The 7,082-nt window shown below is 41.5% G+C and overlaps 1 pseudogene; it reads left to right on the top strand.

Annotated features, from left to right (window-relative positions):
• Positions 1-358: 358 nt before the first annotated feature.
• LOC102869884 lies at positions 359-2,521 on the top strand (annotated as a pseudogene).
• The last annotated feature ends 4,561 nt before the right edge of the window (positions 2,522-7,082 follow it).

Raw genomic sequence — 7,082 nt, 5'->3', positions numbered from 1 at the left:
GAAGGAATTTGCAAAAATAAAGGCCCCAGGATTTGACAGCATACCAGTTGACATATTTCAACAAACAGATGCTGCCCTGGATGTGCTCACTTGGCTGTGCTAAGAAAGCTTTAGGATAGCTACCCAGCTAACTGACTGGAAGAGATCAATATTTATTCCTATCCACCGCCCCCCAAAGGTGATCAGACAGAGTGTGGAAATAACTGGACAATATAACACACAAGCAAAATCCTGCTGAAGATTATACAAAATGACAGGAACAGCTCTTGAGTCACTCCCCCACAGCTGGCGAGTCTGGTGCGACCTGGTCTTAAGACCCTGCCCTCGCCTCTTTGGTATTTGGAACCTTTTCATCAAGATGCCTGAGGAAGTGTACCATGGAGAGGAGGAAGTGGAGACCTTTGCCTTTCAGGCAGATATCGCCCAACTGATGTCTCTTATCATCAATACTTTCTATTCCAACAAGGAAATTTTCCTTAGAGAGTTGATCTCTAATGCTTCTGATGCATTGGACAAGATTCACTATGAGAGCCTGACAGACCTTTCCAAGCTGGACAGTGGGAAAGAGCTGAAAATTGACATCATCCCTAACCCCCAGGAACGTACTTTGACTCTTGTGGACACAGGCATTGGCATGACCAATGCTGATCTCATAAATAACTTGGGAACAATTGCCCAGTCTGGTATCAAAGCCTTTATGGAGGCTCTGCAGGCTGGTGCAGACATCTCCATGATTGGTCAGTTTGGTGTTGGCTTTTATTCTGCCTATCTGGTGGCAGAGAAAGTGGTAGTGATCACAAAACACAATGATGATGACCAGTATGTCTGGGAGTCTTCAGCTGGGGGTTCCTTCACAGTTCGTGCTGACCAGGGTGAGCCCATTGGTCGGGGTACTAAAGTCATTTTGCACCTTAAAGAAGACCAGACAGAATACTTAGAAGAAGAGAGACGAGTCAAAGAAGTAGTGAAGAAGCACTCACAGTTCATAGGCTACCCCATCACCCTCTATCTGGAGAAAGAATGAGAGACGGAAATCAGTGATGATGAGGCAGAAGAAGAGAAAGGTGAGAAAAAGGAAGATAAGGATGACGAAGAGAAGCCCAAGACAGAAGATGTGGGTTCAGATGAGGAGGATGACACTGGTAAAGACAAGAAAAAGAAAAAAAAAATTAAGGAGAAGTACATTGATCGAGAAGAATTGAACAAGACTAAGCCCATTTGGACCAGAAATCCTGATGACATCACACAGGAGGAATATGGAGAGTTCTACAAGAGTCTCACTAATGACTGGGAAGACCACTTGGCAGTCAAGCACTTCTCAGTAGAGGGCCAGCTGGAATTCAGGGCCTTGCTCTTTATCCCTCACCGGGCTCCCTTTGATCTTTTTGAGAACAAGAAAAAGAAGAATAACATTAAACTTTATGTTCGTCACATGTTCATCATGGACAGTTGTGATGAGTTGATACCAGAGTATCTGAACTTCATCTGCGATGTGGTTGACTCAGAGGATCTGCCCGTTAACATTTCTTGTGAAATGCTGCAGCAGAGCAAAGTCTTGAAGGTAATCCACAAAAACATTGTCAAGAAGTGCCTTGAGCTCTTCTCTGAGTAGGCAGAAGACAAGAACTACAAGAAATTCTATGAGGTATTCTCTAAAAACCTGGAGCTTGGGATACATGAAGATTCTACTAACTGGCATCGCCTTTCTGAGCTATTTCACATTTCCCAGTCTGGAGATGAGATGACCTCTCTCTCAGAATATGTGTCCCACATGAAGGAGACCCAGAAGTCCATTTATTACATCACTGGTGAGAGCAAAGAGCAGGTGGCCAACTCCGCTTTTGTGGAACGAATGTGCAAGTGGGGCTTTGAAGTTGTGTGTAAGACTGAACCTATTGACGAGTACTGTGTGCAACAGCTCAAGGAATTTGATGGGAAAAGCCTGGTTTCTGTCATCAAGTAGGGCCTAGAACTACCTGAGGATGAAGAGGAGAAAAAGAAAATGGAGGAGAGCAAGGCCAAGTTTGAGAATCTCTGTTAGCTCATGAAGGAAATTTTTGATAAGAAGGTAGAGAAGGTGACAATTTCCAATAGGCTTGTACCTTCACCCTGCTGCATCATGACTAGCATATACGGCTGGACAGCCAATATGAAGCGGATTGTGAAAGCACAGGCACTTCAGGACAACTTGACAATGGGCTACATGATGGCTAAAAAGCACCTGGAGATTAACCCCGATCATCCAATTGTTGCAACACTGAGACAGAAGGCTGAGGCAGACAAGAATGACAAAGCTGTTAAGGACCTGGTGGTGCTGCTGTTTGGAACCGCACTGCTCTCTTCTGGTTTCTCCCTTGGGGATCCCCAGACTCACTCCAACTGCATCTACCGCATGATCAAGCTAGGCTTAGACATTGATGAAGATGAGGTGACTGCTGAGGAACCCAGTGCTGCTGTTCCTGATGAGATCCCCCCACTTGAGGGCGATGAGGATGCATCTCACATGGAAGAAGTCAATTAAAAGTTCCTACTGTAACACCCCCTTGCCCCTGTATAGCATCCCTGTGGCAGCCTTGAGTTTCCCTCTCCCATCTGGCTCCATCTGCTGATAGCTAGTATTTTTCTTTCCTGTCTTGTGTGTTAAGACAGGATGTAACTCTGGTCTCAACCTCAAGAATGAGGTGAGATATTGTATATTGTGAGTTTTGTTTATTTTGTTCTGAAATTAAAGTATGCAAAATAAAGAAGATGATATTTTATTAAAAAAATGACAGGAACAGTACAAGAAATACACGGTGGGTATTGAAGAGGCCATGACACTAGAGATTTTATTGCCAATTTCAGACGGATCTTGGCTGAAAGCAAAGAATACCAGAGGAATGTTTTTCTGTGCTTTATTGACTATGCAAATACATTTGACTGTATAGATCACAACAAATTGTGGCTAACTTTGAGAAAAAGGAGAATCCCAGAACACTTGATAGTGCTCATAAGAAACGTATGCTTTGGCCAGGAGGCAGTCATCAGAACAGAGCAAGGAAGTGCTACGTGGTTCAAAATTAGGAAAGGAGTGCTTCAGGAATGTGCCCTATCGCCATAATTTTCAGTCTCCATTGAACAACGTAGAGCTTTGTTGGCCTAGTGGATAGAAAGTTATGCTACCAAGCCAAATGAGGGTGATTTTAATCGGCAGCCCTCAGGCCTGCTTTTAATTGTTTTTGGTCAAATATTCTTCTAAGTCATATAGCACTGGTCTGTCCATTTGCTGTACAGAGGTAACTTATGGTTGCTGTGATGTTAAATGCTGTGACACTGATGTGTCAAATTCAATAATGGTTACTCAGGGTGGACAGTGTTTGGTGGAGCTCCCCTATTAAAACAAGCTTGGAAGCAGGAGTGGCATCCACAGCTGAAATAGCTTGCCTATGGAAACTCTGTGAAATTGGAGAAACGATAAAGTTATACAACTATTCAGGTTTTTCGTTCATAGGGTCACTATGAGTTGTCTACAATTCAAAGACACTTAACAACAACAACTAAAACAACATGCAGAACAGATCCTTTTGGGGGGATGAACTTTATGAGGAGGAATGTGGCATCAGGACTGCAGGAAGGCTCATCAACAGACTGTGTTATACAGATGATACAATCTTGCTTCCTGAAACTGAGGAGATCTTGAAGAGTTTGCGGCAGAAGGTAAATAACTGTAGACTTTAATATGGATATGGTTTGAAGCTCAACGAAAAGAAGACAAAGATTCTCACCACTGGGTCAATTGGAAGCACCATGATAGATGGAAAAGAAATTGAGGTTGTAAACAGTTTCAGTTTGCTTGCCTCCACAATCAACACTCTTGGCTTCAGCAACCAGGAAATCAAAAGGTGGATTGCACTGGGGTAGTCTGCTGTCAGGGATGTCTCCAAAGTGCTGAAGAACAATGATGTCAGTCTAAAGACCAAGGTATGTCTGATCCAGGCCATAATGTTTGCAATTACTTGCTATGTTAGAGAGCTGAACACTGACTAAGGATGACAGAAGAATTAGTGACTTTGAGTTGTCATGTTGGAGAAAAGTATTGAATATACCATGAAGCATCAGGAGAAGAAATAGGTCTGTTTTGGAGGGAGTGAAATCAAGTTTCTCCTTGCAGACAAGGATTTTGAAGTTCCACCTCATATACTTTGTGCACTTGGCCAGGTGGGACCAAGACAGCTAAGAGGAAGACCCCAGATGAGATGGATTGACATGGTACATGGGGCAATGGGATTAGTTATGTTGGGGCAACTGAGATGGTCTCAAGATAGAGTAGGAATCAGAGCTATTGCACATAAGGTGGCTGAGTCATGAGAAACCTAATGGCACATGACAACGACATGGTGCAAGAAGCATCAAAAGAAGAAAGAAATAATATATAGTCATTACACAAGAAAAAAATTGGTCAATGCTCAAATATTTCAGGAAGTAGTAGATGATCACCACGCTCGTATTTCCAACTGTTTCCTCTTCATTCTTTCCTACTTTTGCATTTCAGTCACCAATTATCATTAACACATCCTAATTGCATGTTCGATCAATTTCAGACTGCAAAATTTGGTAATAATTCTAAATTTCTTCTTCTTTGGCACTAGATGTAGGAACATATATCTGAATAACAGTCATGTTAATGTGTCTTCCTTGGATGTGTATGAATATTATCCTATCACTCACAACATTGTATTTCAGGATAGAACTTGAAATTGACTTTCTGATTATGAATGCAACACTATTCTTCTTTTATTTTTCATTCCCTGCATAGTACACCAAATGATTATCTGATTCAAAGTGACCATATCTGTTCCATCGCATCTCATTAATGTCTAGTTTGTTGATATTCACGTGTTCAATTTCATTTTTAACAATTTCCCATTTTCCAACATTCAAGCTATGAACATTCCATGTACTAATTGTTAACTGATGTTTGTTACTGATTTATCTCATTTAAACTGACTTACACTTTGGGCTCTATCACTATACTACTATAACTATCCTTTTGTTTAGTGTTGGCAGTAGATGGCCCATCTTGCTTCCTAGTCTGTATTAATCAAGGAGCTCCACCAAAACCTCTCCATGATGTAAAATCCTTTGGGAGTTTGACACACTAGTGGCAAGGATTTCAGTATCACAGCAACCCAAAGTAATTTCAGTACAGCAAACTGATAGACAAGTGCTGCACTACTTAAAACAAGGTTCTCTCCAAACACAAGACCAATGGTAATGAAAGAGCCAATGGTAATGAAAAAGGAGCTGGAAGCTGCATTGAAGATATTGCAAAAAATAAGGCCACAGGAATTGATGGGATGCCAACTGACTTATTTTAATTAACAGATGCAGCCTTGGATGCACTTACCAGTCTAAGCCAGGAAATTTGGAGGATGACTGTCTGAACAATGGATTGGAAGAGGTTCTATTTGTTCCCATTCCCAAGAAGGGTGATCCAATTGAATATGGAAATTATCGAACAATATCTTTGATATCACATGCAAGCAAAATACTGCTGAAGTTCATTCAAAACCAGCTGGAACAGCACATAGATAGGTAATTGCCAGAAGTTCAAGTGGGATTTAGAGGAGGCCATGGTACCAGGGATATCATTGTTGATGTTAGATGGATCCTGGCTGAAAGTAAGGAATACCAGAAGAATATCTATTTGTGCTCTAATGACTATGCAAATGCATTTGACTGTGTGAATCATTACACGTTATGGCTGATATTGAGAAGAATGGGAATCTCAAAAAAGGGGGGGAAAAAAGAATGGGAATCTCAGAGCACTTGATTGTGCTCATCAGGAACTTATACCTGGATCAGGAGGCTGTTGTGCGAATAGAGCCAGGGGGCATTGCATAGTTTGGAATTTGGAAGGGAGTGTATCTTGGATGCATTTTATCTCCATACCTGTTCAATCTATATGTTGGGCAATTTATCTGAGAAGCTGAACTCTGTGAAAAGGAATTTGGCATCAGGATTGAAGGAAGACTAATTAATAATTTGTGTTATGCAGATGACACCACCTTACTTGCTGAAAATGAAAAGGACTTGAAGCACTTGCTGCAGATCAAGGAATGCAGTCTTCAGTATGGATTACGTCTCAATATTAAGAAAACAATGGACAAATAAGTGGTGTCATGACGGATGGAGATGAGGTTGAAACTGTCAACAGCTTCATCTTGCTCGGATTCACAATTAACACCCTTGGTACAAGCAGTCAAGAAAAAGGAGACACGTTTCATTGAGAAAATCTACAATTAGGGACCCTCCCAAATGATTAAGAAATAGTGATGTCAGTTTGAGGACTAACGTGTGTCTGATTCAAGCCATAGTCTTTCTAATTAGTAGCTATGCATCTGAGATCTGGACAATGAATAATGATGACAGAAAAAGAATTGACGCCTTTGAGCTGTGGTTTTGGAGAAAAGCACCGAGCATTCCATGGGTAGCCAAGAGAACGAACAGATGTGTCTTGGAAAGGGTGCAGCTAGAGAGCTCTTCAGAGGAAAGAAGAATGAAGAGGCTTCACTTAAAATACTTTGGAAGTTCTATTCCTTGGAGTGGGACATGACTTTTGGAAGAGTGGAGGGTTGGTAAAGGAGAGGAAGACCCTCAACCAGGTCGATTGACACGGTGATTGCTACAACGGGCTCTTGTGTGTCAGGAACTGTGAGGATGGCGCAAGACAGGACAGAGTTTGGATCTTCTGTTCATAGGGTTGCTATGGGTCCTACTCGACTCAATGGTACTTAAAAATAACAACAGTATATGATCAAGAAACAGTGGTATAAAAGGAAGAAGTCCAGGTTGTACTGTGGACATCGATGTAAAACAAGGCTCCAAGAATTGAAGGAATGCAAAGTGGAATTTTCAACAAACAGAGGTAGTATTATAGATGCTCACTCACCTTTGTGAAAATATTTGAGAGACAACAATCTGGCCAACTAACTTGAAGAGATCAGTAATTGTGGTCATTCTTAAAAAAATGATTCTACTGCAATTCCAGAGGTGTGCGGTTCAAATCCACCAGATGCTCTGCTGAAGAAGGAGGAATAATC

Source organism: Elephantulus edwardii, unplaced genomic scaffold, assembly GCF_000299155.1.
Source record: "Elephantulus edwardii isolate Elephantulus edwardi_28Jun2011 unplaced genomic scaffold, EleEdw1.0 scaffold00108, whole genome shotgun sequence".
NCBI lineage: Eukaryota > Metazoa > Chordata > Mammalia > Macroscelidea > Macroscelididae > Elephantulus > Elephantulus edwardii.
Note: the sequence above shows the minus strand (reverse complement) of the source record. Positions and strands in the feature narration are given on the sequence as shown.